At 43.5% G+C, this 17764-nt stretch overlaps 1 protein-coding gene across 9 annotated transcripts in view; it reads right to left on the bottom strand.

Moving 5' to 3' along the window:
- Nucleotides 1-17764, bottom strand: part of magi1b (membrane associated guanylate kinase, WW and PDZ domain containing 1b) — a 458604-nt gene that overhangs the window by 138657 nt on the left and 302183 nt on the right. The window contains exon 1 of one of the 9 annotated variants that reach the window (XM_078209500.1): nt 8426-8570. The exons of the other annotated variants lie outside the window; for them this stretch is intronic. The gene's annotated coding sequence lies outside the window, so the exon portion shown is untranslated. Of the gene's footprint in view, nt 1-8425; nt 8571-17764 lie in introns of those variants that run through there. 9 annotated transcript variants of the gene reach the window in all.

Here is a 17764-nt window from a genome sequence, read left to right as displayed (position 1 = left end):
GAATGTTCAGCACAAGAAAAAATGGTTTACACTCTAGTCTGATATTGTCTTATGTGTGATGTTAGACCAAGCCTTGATTTGCATAACCGATGTCCAAGACATCACCATCCCTGGGTATGTCCTGTCCCACTGGCTGGCACAGTGGTATACAGTAGGGAGGGACAAACATACTTCACCTCAGATGCATCTGTCCCTGACAGTACCGGTAAGAGTTACCATCAAATAGTCCTTATGGCGACAAAGTCTTGTCTTCATACTGAGGATACTTTTCATCATGTTGTGTGGCACTACCATTGTGCTAAATGGGATAGATTTCAAACAGAATTAGCAGCTCAAAACAGGGCCTTCATGAGGGGCTGTGGGCTATCAACAGCAGAACTGTACTCAACCACAATCTGTAACCTCATGGCCCGAAATAGCCTCCACTCTATAATTACCAGCAAGCCAGGGGATCAATCCTAGTTCAGTGAAGAGTGCAGGAGAGGATGCCAGAAACAACATTAGTCATATGTAAAAATGAGGTGTCAACGTGGTGAAGATACAACACAGGAGTAATTACATAATAAACAGCATAAGCAGCAAGTAATAACTAGAGCTAAGTGATTCCTCAACTAATGGATTAGATCTAAGCTCTGTAGTCCCTTCACATCCAGTCGTGAATGGCGGTGAACAATTAAATCCTCAATGAGGAGGAGCCTGGGACACCATTGCAAAAGAGGAGGCTGAAACAGGAGGAGACTTAAACATTTGCGACAATATTCAGCCAGAGGTGTCGAGTAGACAATCTATCTAGGCCTCAGATGCCAGTCTTCAGCCGATTTGATTCACTCCACTAGATATCAAGAATGGCTGAAGACATTAGATACTGCAAAGGCAACAGGCCTTGACAATATTCTGGCAATAGTATTCAAGACACGTGTTCCAGTAATGTGGAAAATTCCCAGTTATTTCCAGTACACAAGAAGCAGGACAAATCCAACCCAGCTAACTACCGCCCCATCAGTCTACTCTCAATCACCATCAAAGTGATGGAAAATGTCATCCACAGTGCTATCAAGTGGCACTTGCTTAGCAAAAACCTGCTAACTAATGCTCCGTTTGTCTTCCACCAGGCAGCCCTAATCTCATTACAGCCTTGGTTCAAACATAGATGGAAAGAGCACAGCTCAGAGGTGAGGTGAGAATGACTGCCCTTGACATCAAGGTCTCAATTAACTTAGTATGGTGTCTAAGAGCCCGAGCAAAACATGAGTCAATGTAACTCGGAGGAAAAACACTCTGCTATTTGAAGTCATGCCTGGCATAAAGGAAGATGGTTGAGGTTGTTGCAGGTCAATCGTCACAGCTCCAGGACATCACTACAGGAGTTCCTCAGATTAGTGTCCTAGGCTCAACCATCTTCAGCTGCTTCATCAATGACCTTCCTTCCTTCATAAAGTCAGAAGTGGGGATGTTCGCAGATGATTGCACAATGTTCAGCAACATTCACGACTCCTCAGATACTGAAGCTGTTCATGTCCAAATGCAGCAAGGCCTGGACAACATCCAGGCTTGGGCTGACAATGGCAAATAAGATTTGTGCCACACAGGTCCCAGACAATGAACATCTCCAACAAGAGGGGATCTAACCATCGCCCCTTGACATTCAACGGCATTATCATCACTGAATTCTCCGCTATTAACATCCTGGGAGGTTGCCATTGACCAGAAACTGAACTGGTCTAGCCATATAAATACTGTGGCTCCAAGAGCAGATCAGAGGATAGAAATCCTTACCTGCTGACTCTCCAAAGCCTGTCCATCATCCACTAGGAACATGTCTGGGATGTGATGGAATATTTTCCCTTTGCCTGGATGAGTGCAGCTCCAACAACACTCAAGAAGCTTGATACCGACCCAAAAAAAACAACCTGCTTGATTGGCACCTCATCCGTAAACATTCGCTCCATAGAACCGTAGAAAAACCATAGAATTCCTTCCGTGCAGAAAGAGGCCATGCGGACAACTGAATGTGCACTAACTCTCCGAAAAAGCATCCCACCCATGCCCTCCCCTCCGCTCTATCCACATAACCCCGCATATTTATCGCAGCCAATCCACTTAACCTGCATATCTTTGGACTGTGGGAGGAAACCGGAGCACCCGGAGGAAACCCACATAAACACTGGGAGAACATGCAAACTCCACATAGTCACCCAAGGCCTGAATCGAACCCATGTACTGATGTTAACAACTGTGCAACCATGCCACACCATGTGTCCCTCCATCACCGATGAACAGTGGCAGCAGTGTGACCAGATGCACTGCAGGAACTCCCCAAGCCTCCTTAAACAGCATCTTCCAAACCCACGACCACTACCACCCAGAAGAACGAGGGCAGCAGACACACGGGAACACCACCACCTGGAAGTTCACCTTCAAGCCACTCATCATCCTGACTGGGAAATATACAGCTGTTTCTTCACTGTCACTGGGTCAAAATCCTGGAACTCCCTCCCTAAAAGCTGTTAGTGTACCTACCACAAGGAGGACTTGTATGGTTCAAGAAGGCAGCTCACCACCACATCCACAAGGGTTTAGGGATGGACAATAAATGCTGATAGCCAGCAAAGCCCATATCCCTTGGATGACTTTTTTAAAAAAAAGACTGCATATGGATCTAGTTTTGGAGGGGACGATGGGGACATTGGCTTTGTATCATGCTTGCTTGACCTGAAAGCATTTTACTCTGCCTCAAATGCCAAAACTTAATGACAGAGAGACTTCTCCATTTGGGTCTGTTCAAGTTTGCTTTATTCCCATGTATTGGGATTCAGCTTGCAAGCTTTGCAGTTGACGTTCAGATTGTCTTTACATCTATGTTTAGAACGTCCCGCGATGTGAGTTCCTGTGCTCAGCTAGCTTTAGGCTACAGCCTTTGGTATGCAGGAATCCTCCATGCAAACCACATGACTGACCCAGTGAAGCAGAGCTCAAAAAGAACCTTGATGTCGGGGATGTTCTCCTGCCACCACACGTTGCAAATAGGTCTCAGACAGTGAAATGGAAAGTATCAAATTAAGAGGAGACTCAATTCCCTGGAATTCCCTGCTCAGTGAAGCAGCTGAGGCCAGCTCACAATGTTTTTAAGGCAAGGATAGATAAATTTTTGAAAAGTAAAGGAATTAAGGATTATGGTGAGCAGGTGGGTAAGCGGAGCTGAGTCCACAAAAAGATCAGCCATAATCTTATTGAATGGCGGAGCGGGCTCGAGGGGCCAGATAGCCTACTCCTGCTTCTAGTTCTTAAGTTCTCAAATAGTTAGGAAACTCACCAGTCTCTTCTGGCTAATTTGGAATTTGGGTGCTGTGCCCCAAGACTACAAGGATGCCTCCATAATTCATGTCTACAAGCAGAAAGAGAATCAGTCCATCTATAACAATCATCATGGAATTATCACATCTTTCAACAGCAGGAAATCTCCTGTCCTGACAGGAATACAAGCCATGTTAATACAGCTGGATCGAGAACTCTTTGCTTATTGTCTCCCTTCAGCCTGGATGCAAGTACAGTAAACATGGTTGAGAGATTAATGCATAGACTGGCATGTTAGACATTATGTTAGCAACACATGCTAAGATTGACTGACATGATGCCTTATCATTCTCAAAATATCCTATTGCTTTTCACATGCAGTGAACAAACATCGCAGCAATTTTGTAGACAACAGGATCCCAAAAAAACCGCAATGAGATCAAAAAACTGTGAAGCTGTTTTTGACGTGACTAATGGAGAAATGCTAACTATGATACCTGCTCTTCTCCTAAAACTATCAAGCAACATTTAATGTTCATCGAACTACCAAGCAGACTGAAGAACTTGGAGGACCATTCAGTTTGAAGGACAGCCCCTCAGACAACATACAGAGCTGTACTAAATAAGAGCTTGCTTTCTGTAATCCAGAACTAGAATGAAACTTAACACAGTACAAAACTTAATTCAATTATCAAGCTTCAAGAGAACAACCATAATTCTCACGTGCCTAAAATTTCATGAGATCATGAAAGTGCCTGTCCTACATGATTTGGGTTCCCTCCTTCTTCCTGCATCACTAAGCAGCATTTACAATTTTTGCAGAGTGCTGTTATGTCCCAGATGTTAGGAATTTTATATTGCAAGCATATATATTTTAGATGTAAAATTTGAATCTGCTTTTCACTGAAGGAATAGCTTAACTTGATTACGGGTTTCACTGGAATACCCACATTTAAAACCTCACAATTTGCATCTGTAAATTAGAACTCCATTTGATGATTAGATTGTTTTAAGTATATTAGATATACACTTTACAGCACTATTCTTTCCCTCCCTTTCCCTCGTTGACAAAGAACTGCTGCAATGAACAAAATAGGTCCATAGCTAGCCTGTTATTAGGTAACATTAAACCATCACTATTAACAGATGATTGCTTTATGTTCCCATTCATGATTTGAAAGGAATTTCCTATTAACCGCAAAGAAGCTATCTCCATCATCAGCTTATTTAATGCACTGTCTTAAATGTTCTAGTTGTGTGAATTAAGACTGTTCGTAATCAGCATGCAAGTTCATGAATCTAATTTGAAAAATGAATACAATGTCCTTCCAAATGTTTGTTTTCAATTCTCAACATTCTTCATAATACTGAAAAACAGCTTTCTCTGTATTCCCCCTGTTGAAATAAAAATTTAGAAACACCATACGTGTAGTTATGTTAGTTCTTCCAAAGTAATCACAGTTCCTTGTCTTGATGACTACAATCAATATTTTGTTTCTTTTAACCTAGTCAGCTTCTTGCAATTAATCAAACACATTGAGCCCGGCCCCCACAGCTCCTCTCTTCATTCATCCCTGGAGGTATCTTACCACCTGTTAGAAACAAGGAGGTTTGAACCAAACACAGCCTATAGCCTGTCTATTGAAAACCCCTAACTCCTTTTCTATCAATACCTCTTATACTGATTCCTTTTTCCGAATATAAAAAGGAAGTGGTTTGCCAGGGATTAGCAAATTAGTTTTACGGGCTTTACAACATTTAGACACTAGCACTAAAATTCACTTTTAATTCAGGTGCAATGCTGTTAGCATCACCATTGGCATTGGCAATAAATGTGATCAGCCATCACTGGTGATTAACTAGGGCAGGCAATCATTTATTTGGGGCACAGAGTGGGCTGAACAGACCCAGGCCTGTAGCGGCACTCCCCATCCCTAGAGCGGTGATCTGTGGCCTTCTGTAGACCCTCATAGCTCGCTTGTGTACTGGAAATGGTGAGGGTTTCGGAGCTCTCAGAATAAGTGCAAGTGGCTTTGCAATTTAATATGGCAGAACTCCCTGTTGAATTACGTTCTGAGTATTTATTGATTTAGTCTAACATTTTCTAGATTTTTTTTAAAAAAGCTGCCATTACTATAATATCAAGGGATGAGTGCAGCAACAGAAGAATCACAGATTCACTGGGCTCCTGACCAAAGATCAATCCTCCCATAGTTTAATAGACTCCTAGAACACCAGTAGCTGATACTGAATTAAAATGGATACATTAATACAAGGATAAAACCAACTGGTAATACTACATCAACTGCAGGAAATAAAGACATGGAAAATGTTTGCACACTGAGGACTATGGAGTTAAAAGGCATGCACCAAGAGTTAATACAGTTCGTATCATTCCAATTATAAGTACCAAATGAACTTTGGCACTGATAAATATAATTTTGCTTCCTGTAGTACGGAACTTTAAAAAAAAAGATGCTTTGCCCTAAAATTAAACTGCTGCAATAGAAAAAGCACTCAAAGGTTCACAGAATGATATCTTACCCTCAGCACAGCATTAATGCAATGACGACTGCTATTAAGCAGGGCTAGGTGTATAAATATTCTTGTAACACTCTAAAGGTTAGAGATGAAACACTAATCATCAAATCAACAGCTGTTTGCTCCCAGCCTCAACATCAATCGTCAGCTGCTGTCGACTAACTCACAAGCACTGCAGACAAATGGGAGCGTCACTGCCGAGAAGCAGCACCTCTGCAATCCGCTGCAATTCAAACAATCACCTAATGGTGCTTTTAAGTTGCCTAAAACCAGTTCATAGTGTTCTGACCTGGATTCCACCTCTTAAGCCCCTTCCAATGTGCATCCAGACAACATACATAAATTTAAACACATCATCCTCGGCATTTCAAATGGAACTCTGGCCCTGTACACCAGCTTTCAACACTTTCCACAACTGAATATCAATTACAAGACAAAAATAAATCACATTTTTAGAATTTAATCAGCCTGATTGCACTTTACAATCCAACAGTAAAACTATATTTGTAATCCAGTGGGCTATTGAATTATTTGGAATGGGTCCACACCACTGTAAGCCTGAAGGCAGTTGTCTTTTGGTGACAGTCTAATATGCTGTCTTCTAGACCAAGGACAAGGCAATACCAAGTGCAGGATGACTTCTTAAAGGGGCAGTGTCCTCCTGAAGTAATCAGCAAACTTCTCTTAAAGGATATTTGCTACACATTGCAAAGCAAAGAAACAATACAATGTCCAGAAGAGTCCCCAAGCCCATCGCAATTATAACCAAGCACATGACCACTCCCAACCAACTCAGTGATCAGGGAGGTGAGGTCAACCATAACATTTTCAAACACAGCCTCTACTCACTGCAAAATAAAGAAAACCGAAAGAATGGCGAGCCTCGAGAGTCACGCCATTAAAACATGCCTCCTCTAGGATGTGCAGCACAACAGACTTACTAATTATTCCGGTGAAAAGGAGGCAATATGCAAAAGGGAAAAGATTTGCAATTAGGCCCTTCAAGAGTTAACAGATTTCAACCTCACAAAACAATAGCTTTGTACTGCCAGCTTGCCGGACAAAAGATCTGTCGACAGCACAAATGCCAAATCAGCAAAGTTTCCTAGCCGTCAAGCCAATAGGTAACAGCGTTTCCATATTCCACAAAATTGTGATATCTACAAAGAAGAATTTGTATTTGATTAGGAGCCTATTTTCTGCAAAGCCAGGTTTAATATTTTATGAGGGAGCTCTGCAGGGCAGCGAGCTCGTTGCTGACTGGTTGAATTGTTGAACGGATTCTGAATGCTGAACGCTCGCTGCAATTTGGAAAGACCCGACACAACAGCATTAAGTCGAATCTTCCTCTCAATCCCTTTATCGACCATGAATACTGGCAGCCTCATCCAAAATGAAAAACCAGAGTGTGCTGCTGTCTCCTTACGGAACGATTGAGAGAGATAATATGGTCAGCATAAACACCCATAAATTCACTTTCATTCTATTTCAAGCTGACTAGTTTGCTCATAAATGGCATATATGTCAAGCCATATTGCTGAAAGTTAAACGCCTAATGACATTAGTGTTTCTGCAATCCATCCTCACACTACATACATAAATATATACTGGCTTCCTTTAGGGCAATACCTTATTCTGGGTCCCAGTCTACGGAGCTGACTCTACAGTCCCCTACATACTCCAGTCGCAAAACATTATCCTGTCTGAAAATCATCAATTCAGTTTAATGGGTCTGCCAGCAATGTCAGCAATCGCTGCCTGTGAACCTGGTTTCTAAGGTGCAGTGTACTAACGGCTGCCGGCGCTTTCATACCAGTGGCTCCCACACAATGGAGCCGAAACACAAAAGGACATCCATTCACACTCTCCAATTCTCCATATTTCCAGCTGAGCCCTGGCTTCATTGAAATGCTGCTTTTTTTAAAAAAAAAGAACCCAGAGACTGAAATCTGAAGCCCAATTAATTGTAAAAAAAAACATCTACTCCAAAGGGAAACTTGAGACCAAAATCAAATTCTGCAACTGGGCGAAACATAATCTCTCCCCCCCCCCCCCCCCCCACAATCAAAAAAAAAGTCATTTTAATTTAAAGGCACTCTCCGCCTGCTGAGGCCCAGCAGCAAAAAGGGACAACATACATCCTACCTTTCTCAGCAGGAACCATCAGTCCTGGGATAATCATCTGGAAAATGCAGCTGGTCTATAGACAGATGTCAAACAGCAGCAAGACCAGGATAAACCTTTAATTAATTCACTATTAGAGCCAACTTCACAATAAAGACTGCCACTATTTAAAAAAAACAGTTTAACCACAATACAACACACATTAATCCTTTCCTTTCCCAAGCTTTATGCCAGTAGGAGGACTTTACACAGTAGCAGCCATTGATGCTCATAAACTGTATTCCACACATGAACCACAGCAACAGACATTTGTCACCAAAGAGGAATCATTTCAATAAACAACATCCTCATTAAAATCTGTAGTTTGCTCCACCAAGACAAAGGACTAGCACATACTGTAATTCCTGGTCGGGCTTTTCAGTAGCTCATTTCGAGCTGATCTACATGCATCCAAACAAGTACTTACCAACAGCTGCTCCTTTTATAATGCCCACAGGCACAGCAAATGATTTCTTCCACTCAGACCCAACTCAATGACTGCTATTCAGACTCGTTTACTCCTCCGAGTCGACTGCACCCTCCTCTCTCTCTCTCTCCCTCCCCTGTTGTCTACCCGCCCACCTCCACATGGTCTTTAGGCAAACAAGGCACTTGCATCACCCTGAAAAGGGCCATGTGATCCTGACAATCAACAATGAAAAGCAAATGATGAGACACTGAGGATTAGCTCAAAATCAGATTGGAGGAAGCTGGACAGCACAAGAAACCCGAGTGTGGCATTACCATTGCTGAATTCAGCTTCGCTTAGTGGAATCTTCTCCTTTCAGTGACTCCTCCTACTTGACAAGTGAACTCACTGTGGTAATGTATAAAATCCAGCATTCTCCAACTGGTTCTCTACTGAACCTGAAACTTGATTGCATTTCAGTTGCTCTGTTTGTACAGAGGCAAGATTAAAACAATACGAGAAGTGATCCAGCAGCATTAATCTTCATTATCTCTTTTTTAAATATGTTGTAATCTTGTCTAACTTCGAAACATAACACTTTAAACTTTTATGTTTAATCTGATTTAACACAACTGAGGATTCTGTTTGCAGCATATTCGTGTCCAAATGCAGCAAGACCTGCTCAACAGGCTTGGGCTGACAAGTGGCAAGTAACATTCACACCACAACTGCCAGGCAATGACCATTTCCAACAAGAGAGAATCATCGCCCCCATTACCATTCCCCACGACTGGAATCCCCCATTATCAACACCCTGTGGATAACCATTGACCAGAAACCGAACTGGACTAGCCATATAAATACTGTGGCTACCAGAGTAGGTCAAAGGAATCCTGCAGTGAGTAATTCACCTCCTGACTCCTCAAAGCTTGTCCACCACCTTAAGGCACAAGTTAGGAGTGTGATAGAATACTCTCCACTTGCCTGGATGTGTGCAGCTCCAACAACACTCATGAAGCTCGACACCATCCAGGGCAAAGCTCCCCGCTTCCACAAACATTCAATCCCTCCACCGCTGATGAACAGTGGCAGCTCTGTGTGCCATCTACAAGATGCACTGCAGGAACATACCAAGGCTCCTTAGGCATCACCTTCCAAATCCATGACCACTACCATCGAGAAGAACAGCAACAGGTACCTGGGAACACCACCATCTGGAAGTTCCCTTCCAAGTCACTCACTATCCTGACTTGGGAATATATTGCCATTCCTTCACTGTCTTTAGGCCAATATCGTGGAATTCCTTCCCTTACAGCACTGTGGATGCACGTACACCTCAGGGATTGCAGTGATTCAAGAAGGCAGCTCACCAGTACCTTCTGAAGAGCAACTAAGGATGGGCAATAAATGCTAGCCTAGCCAGCAATGTCCAAATACCATAAAAATGAATTTTTAAAAATTGCAGACAGTTGTCAATCAAAGGTTATAACATGGTGAAATAAATTTCATTGGTTCCATTGGATAGCTTGTAGGCTTTTTGACTGACAGTGAATCGCTTTCAAAAATATCTCATTCACATTTTACACTTCTTCTGCCTCTCTTGCCTAACCTGCAGGGGTGCAGTTTCTCAATCTGTCTTTGAGTGCCTCACCAAGGTAACTATTTTTCACATGGAGATCAAAGCAGACAGTAGATGTCAGTCAATCATGGGGGAACATAATACATGTACCTAGTTCTGTCCTCATTCAATATCCCCAATTGTACTTCCAGCAATGATTGGTGGTTAGTAACCATGCGGCCCTAATTCTCCCTTTACCTCATCAAAGATTGATCTGGTCAATTGTCATATCCCAATAACCATCTAGCTGAGCGTAGCTAACTCAATACAAACTGAGGATTGAATCTATAGCTTGCCTAATCAACAACGGGCACCAAGTTGGTCATGGACATCAGTGATAATTTGATTGCCAGTCAGTATGCAGTTAAAGGGATAAATAGATGGAGGAACACACATATAGTTTAAGAGTTCAACTGTACCAGTGACAATAATGAAGAAGCTGGACTTCTGCCCATTCATGATGAGTATTCCCAGCTCCAACTCCCCAGCTTCCTTGCAGATGTGCTAATAGCTGCGCTCCTTCAGCACTACTTGATGAAGAACAAACCATTTTGCTCAATGCAGCCAGATCCAGGAACCACATGAAGGCTTTTGCAGGTGTTCTTCCAACTTTTCAGTCTAAATACAAAATCTGAAGCAGCTGAGCCCAACAGTATTTTCCCAGTACGTTATTTTCTACTGATGATGTCACACATTTTAAGGGTTTCTAGCTCCCTCCATTGGAGCTTTTGGATTTTAAACAGAATTAAATGTAAAATGAAAAACACAAAAGTAATCAAAAGTTCAATGCTATACTATTTAAAGATATAGTGTTACCTTACCCTTCAACACTTCAAATGCACCCCTTTGCAATCTTTATTTCTCATATCATCTTTCAGATTTACTTTTCTTTTGAATTCTTCTAACTTATTACTTTTTCTGAAGGTGATTTTTCGCTAAACAATTCTTCTCCCTACCTTTGTTCTTTTCTTATTCTTGTTCAATACCCCTTTAAATATTTTTATTATTCGGCACCTTCAGTAGCTAAGTGAATAAATACAATCGATGTAACACTGGGCTAGTAAAATCCAGAATTTTTCAGATTCAATCTTAATCAGTACAAAGTGAAATGATTATCGCTAAGGCAGTGACAGGAGTGCTAAAACTGAGGTCAAAGTCATTGGATATGGAGGGAAAGCATACAGACAGCTGGTGTTCCTGCCACAGACTAATCGCTGGTCATCTTTGCCTTTAAGATGCATATGTACGGGCATGGGCACTAGATGAAGACAGCATGAGACTGAGCTGTGATTAGGCTTTCCAACTCTGGAATTATCCTGGGTGGGTGTTCACGTGACATTTAATCATGTGTCATTTAATCATGATTAAGAATGGTCACTTGGGGGCAGCTGGAATCACATCCCCGAAAGTCAGAGCCAGGCAAAATGCACCCCTATGAGAGCCACTAACAGGCAAACTGACAACATCCCAGCTAACGTACAGAAGCCTTGTGCTCCAGAACAAACTATGCCCCTAGCCAAGATGTTCCAGCACAACTACAACACTGGCACTTACTCAGCAATGTACAAAAATACCCAGGTATATTCTGTCCAAAAAAGGCAGGACAAATCCAATCTGGCCAATTACCGCCCCATCAGTATATTCTTGATCATCAGCGATGGAAGGTGTCAATGACAATATTATCAAGCAGCACTGACACAAAAATAACCTGCTCACTGATGCTCAGTTTATGTTCCGCCAGGGTCACTCAACTCCTGACGTCTTTACTGCCGAGGTCCAAACATGGACAAAAGAGCTGAACTCAAGGAGGGGAGGTGAGAATGACTCTGCTTGACATTAAAGCAGCATTTGGTTGAGTGTGGCCTCAAGGAACCTTGGCAAAATTGCAGACAATGGGAATCAGGGGAAACTCCCCCCAATTAGTGTTTTATGTAGAACAAGGAAGATGGTTGTTATTATTGAAGGCCAGTCATCTTAGCCCCAAGGATATCTCTGCAGGCATTCCCAGAAGCCCAACCATCTTCAGCTGCTTCAATGACCTTCCCCGCATTGTAAAGTCAAAAGTGGGAATGTTGGATTGCACTATGTTCAGTACCATTTGAAACTTCTCAGATACTGAAGCAATCCATGTCCATGTGTAGCAACACCTGGAGATCATTCAGGTTTGGGCTGATAAGCGGCACATAACATTTGTACCAAAAACTGCCACACAATGACTATCTTCAAAAAGAGAGGATCTAACCATTTCCCCTTGACATTCAATGGCATTATCATCACTGAATCCCTCACTGTTAGCATCCTGGGAGTTACCATTGACCAGAAACTGAACTGGACTAGCCTTATAAATACTGTGGCAGCAAGAGCAGGTCAAAAATTGGGAATTCTGAGGTGAGAAACTAACCTCCTTACTCCCCAAAGCCTGTCCAACATTTGCAAGGCACAAACCAGGAATGTGATGGAAAACTCTCCACTTGCCTGGATGGGTGTACCACCAACAACACTCAAGACACTCAACACCATCCAGAACAAAGCAGTCCACTTGATCAGCACTTCGCCCACTAACTTCAACATTTGCTCATTCTCTCAGCCACCATGCTTGGCGGCGGCAGTGTGTACTATATACAAGATGCACCGCAGCACCTTCAAAGCCCACGATGTCTAATACCTAGAAGGACAAGGGCTGCAGACACATAGGAACACCACCTGCAAGTTTCCCTTCAAGCCACACATCATCCCGCGTTGAACTATTTCGTCCTTCCCCCACTGTCGTTGGAACAAAATTCTGGAGCACTTTCTAACAGTACTTTGGATGTACTGACAAGTGGATTGCAGGGGTTCAAGAAAACGGCGCACTACTCTCTCAAGGGCAATTAGCGATGGGCAACAACCAGTTCACCATTCCAGTGATGCCCACATACCATGAAAAAAATTCAAAAATATTATACCCCAACAAGAGGCAGGGCCAAGCAAACTGTATCCGAGAGTTTGTGGCAGGCAAACTGTATCCGCAAGAGGGACAGAGAAACTGGCATAGACTTGGTGAAACTGAGGAATAGCCTGTCGACCCATAAGCTAGTGAGCAGCTTGACCCATTCCATTCAACCTGCTTGTTGATGAAATAGTGGCACGTACCCAAAATGACTTGCAGCTTAGCCATGATATTCCATCTTCCTGCAGGTAAAGCTCAGAGTTTTTGATCGCAAGTGTGAGTATGCAAGCATAAAGCACAAGCATAAAGTAGTTTTCAGCCAAGACTGCTCGCTAGGGTGGCACAGTGGTTAGCGCTGCTGCATCACAGCACCAGGGTTCAATTCCCACCTTAGGTGATTGTCTGTCATGTTCGTCCCATGTCTGTGTGGCTTTCCTCCGGGTACTCCAGTTTCCTTCCACAGTCCAAAGATGGGCAGATTAGGTGGATTGGCCATGCTAAATTGCCCTCGGTGTCCCAAGATGCTTAAATACGGGGGATTAGCAGTGTAAATATGTGTGGTTATGGGAAAGGGCCTGGGTGGGATGCTCTGTCGGTGTGTCAGTGTAAACTTGATGAGCCAAACAGCCTCTTTCTGCACTGTAGGGATTCTATTCTATGATTCTATAGTGGACATGTTCTTCTTTTCTGGAAGGTATTAAAATCTACTGTGGATGAATCGCCAACTGATACACTGCATAAACCCAAACACAAAGAATGATTGCAGTGGAAATAGAGGCAGGTCAAGATTCTAGCTACTCTATATACCCATTGCTTTGTAATTCATTCCCTGCTACCTCTGGTATCCTCTTTCCCATCTCCAGTTTGTTTTCCTCCTCCATCAAGAGTGTGGCACTGAGAACAATGGTGTCAATTTGAGTCCGCTCAGAGATTTTAAAAAACCAGTAAAACCAGTGGAAGTTAGTCATATTGGATTGCCACTGGTTTAAGAGTCAACAGACAATTGAAGCTGCTATAGCCAATCCATTGGTGGGGACCCGGAAAACCCAATGAAACCTGACTGGAATGAGGCCTGGGCCTGCAAGTAGGGGGCCCACCCCACACTTTGAAGGCAAGTGTAATAAAGGCTTTGTTTATTATGTTCCCCCAACCACCCCATCCCCCTCCATCGCCCAGCTAGCATTTCAATTTTTATGGACGTCTGTGCCAGGTACTGTTATTTATCTAATTTACCCTGAGCTTAATTTCATTGACACCAGCAGGTTTGCCAGGAAAATTACAGAGTGGAAAGATAACTAGCAGATCAGGATGCAAAACAGGTGCCCCATGCCCCTCCTGCCCCTGGTGCAACAACTGCATAGAGGAGAACATCCTCTTCACAATGATCGCTGCACTACAGAATTATGATGGCATCATATTGAGATGTAAAAGTCTGACTAACTGTTGTATTCATAGGCTCTACAGATACAGCCCTGTAGGAACAGTAATGGTCAACCGTGGCTCAGACTACAACTCCTTGCAGGCATGCTGCAGTGTTGACCAACAGGATGATGCAGGAAAGTAGCACAGAGGAAAATCTTCCCCGCAAGAATCTCATGTAGCACAACCTTAACTTCAGCCAAGTGCTGGGCTGTGTTGTCAGTCACTTGCCTGTAGACTTGTGCCCACCCTATGGATCCCTGACTCTTCATTGTGACCTGTAACTTCTCAATTACTTGTCTCTTTAGCTTTGGCGAAAGTTGCTGATGTGTTGAGATGTTTTTTAATGATCTAGACAAGAATTCCAATTTTATATTTCCTACCTCCACTCCAGCAACATCCATTTGGTCATGTCCTTTAAACATTTGATTTACTCATACTTTTCCTCTCCCATTGTACCATTCCTCGGCCCAGCTGAGTTTGCACCTGGAGTCGTGAGCAATTATGCAAAGAGGTTGAACCAGAAAATTGAGTGCCATCAGCACTTGAAATTGCAAATCAAATTAGAACTGTTTTACACCTTAAGGTGAAAATAATATTGTACTGTCAACATACAAAATGGCAGCATACTGTAGCAGAACATAACTCAGAATATTTAAGGTTAAAAAAATTCCTAGTGTCTCCTGTAGCTTGCCACCTCTGGGAAAAGACTTGTTCCAGTCTTTCACACACAACACTGGTTTTGCTGAACTGTGCCATAGGAGCATAGGAATTGGAGTTGACCATTTAACCCCTCAAACCAGTTCAGTTAGATTATAGCTGATCTGTACCTCAGCTCCATCACCTACTTTTGTTCCTTGGTAGCCTTACCCTTCAAAAAAACATTAATCTTAGTCTTGAAATTGTCAATTGATTCACAGCCTTTTGGGGAAGAGAGTTGCAGATTTTTACTATTTTCTGTGTGCAGAAATGTTTCTTAATTTCACTCCTGAATGGACTAGCTCTGGTTTTAACATTATGTCCCTTGTACTGAGTTCCTCCAAGGTAATATCAAAACCCTTAATCATTTTAAACACTTTGATGAGATTACTCCTCAATCTTCTAAAAACAAGGGAATACAAACCAAGTTTATGAATGTCTTCAATTTAACCCTTTTAAAGCCTGGTACAATTCTGCTTAATATAGAACATAGAACATAGAAAGCCACAGCACAAACAGGCCCTTCGGCCCACAAGTTGCGCCGATCACATCCCCACCTCTAGGCCTATCTATAGCCCTCAATCCCATTAAATCCCATGTACTCATCCAGAAGTCTCTTAAAAGACCCCAACGAGTTTGCCTCCACCACCACCGACATCAGCCGATTCCACTCACCCACCACCCTCTGAGTGAAAAACTTACCCCTGACATCCCCCCTGTACCTACCCCCCAGCACCTTAAACCTGTGTCCTCTCGTAGCAACCATTTCAGCCCTTGGAAATAGCCTCTGAGAGTCCACCCTATCCAGACCCCTCAACATCTTGTAAACCTCTATCAGGTCACCTCTCATCCTTCGTCTCTCCAGGGAGAAGAGACCAAGCTCCCTCAACCTATCCTCATAAGGCATGCCCCCCAATCCAGGCAACATCCTTGTAAATCTCCTCTGCACCCTTTCAATGGCTTCAACATCTTTCCTGTAATGAGGTGACCAGAACTGCGCGCAGTACTCCAAGTGGGGTCTAACCAGGGTCCTATAAAGCTGCAGCATTATCTCCCGACTCCTAAACTCAATCCCTCGATTAATGAAGGCTAGTACGCCATACGCCTTCTTGACCGCATCCTCCACCTGCGAGGCCGATTTAAGAGTCCTATGGACCCGGACCCCAAGGTCCCTCTGATCCTCTACACTGCTAAGAATGGTACCCTTCATTTTATACTGCTGCTCCATCCCATTGGATCTGCCAAAATGGATCACCACACACTTATCCGGGTTGAAGTCCATCTGCCACTTCTCCGCCCAGTCCTGCATTCTATCTATGTCTCGCTGCAACTTCTGACATCCCTCCAAACTATCCACAACACCACCTACCTTGGTGTCGTCAGCAAACTTACCAACCCATCCCTCCACTTCCTCATCCAGGTCATTTATGAAAATGACAAACAGCAAGGGTCCCAGAACAGATCCCTGGGGCACTCCACTGGTCACTGACCTCCATGCAGAGAAAGACCCCTCCACAGCCACTCTCTGCCTTCTGCAGGCAAGCCAGTTCTGGATCCACAAGGCAACAGCCCCTTGGATCCCATGCCCTCTCACTTTCTCAAGAAGTCTTGCATGGGGGACCTTATCGAACGCTTTGCTGAAGTCCATATAGACCACATCCACCGCTCTTCCTTCGTCAATGTGCTTGGTCACATTTTCAAAGAACTCAACCAGGCTCGTAAGGCACGACCTGCCCCTGACAAAGCCGTGCTGACTACTTTTGATCATACTAAACTTCTCTAGATGATCATAAATCCTGTCTCTCAGGATCCTCTCCATCAACTTACCAACCACTGAGGTTAGACTCACCGGTCGGTAATTTCCCGGGCTGTCCCTGTTCCCTTTCTTGAATATAGGGACCACATCCGCAATCCTCCAATCCTCCGGAACCTCTCCCGTCTCCATCGACGATGCAAAGATCATCGCCAAAGGCTCCGCAATCTCCTCCCTCGCCTCCCACAGTAACCTGGGGTACATCCCATCCGGTCCCAGCGACTTACCAACCTTGATGCCATTCAATAGTTCCAACACATCCTCTTTCTTTATGTCCACATGCTCGATCCTTTCTGTCCTCCGCAATCCAGCAGTACAACCACCCAGATCCCTTTCCACCGTGAATACCGAGGTAAAGTATTCATTAAGCACCTCCGCCATTTCTAACGGTTCCGCACAAACTTTTCCCCCTTCACCTTTTAAGGGTCCTATGCCTTCACATCTCATCCTTTTACTCTTGACATATTTGTAGAAAGCCTTGGGATTCTCCTTAATCTTACCCGCCAAGGTCTTCTCATGACCCCTTCTCGCTCTCCTAATTTCCTTCTTAAGCTCCTTCCTACATCGCGTATACTCCTCTAAATCCTTAACACCTCCTAGCTCTCTGAACCTTCTGTACGCCTCTCTTTTCTTATTTACCAGGTTCATCACAACCTTCGTGCACCACGGTTCCCGTACCCTACCAACACCCCCCTGTCTCATCGGAACGTTGTCATGCAGAGCTCCAGACAAACATTCCTTGAAAATCCTCCACTTTCCTTCGGCACTTTTCCCAAGAATGCCTCCTTCCAATTTACCCGTCTAATTTCCTCCCTGATGACACTGTATTTCCCTTTACTCCAGAGAAACACTTTCCTAGCCTGCCTGACCCTATCTCTT

Source organism: Mustelus asterias, chromosome 3, assembly GCF_964213995.1.
Source record: "Mustelus asterias chromosome 3, sMusAst1.hap1.1, whole genome shotgun sequence".
NCBI classification, from domain to species: Eukaryota; Metazoa; Chordata; class Chondrichthyes; order Carcharhiniformes; family Triakidae; genus Mustelus; species Mustelus asterias.
Note: the sequence above shows the minus strand (reverse complement) of the source record. Positions and strands in the feature narration are given on the sequence as shown.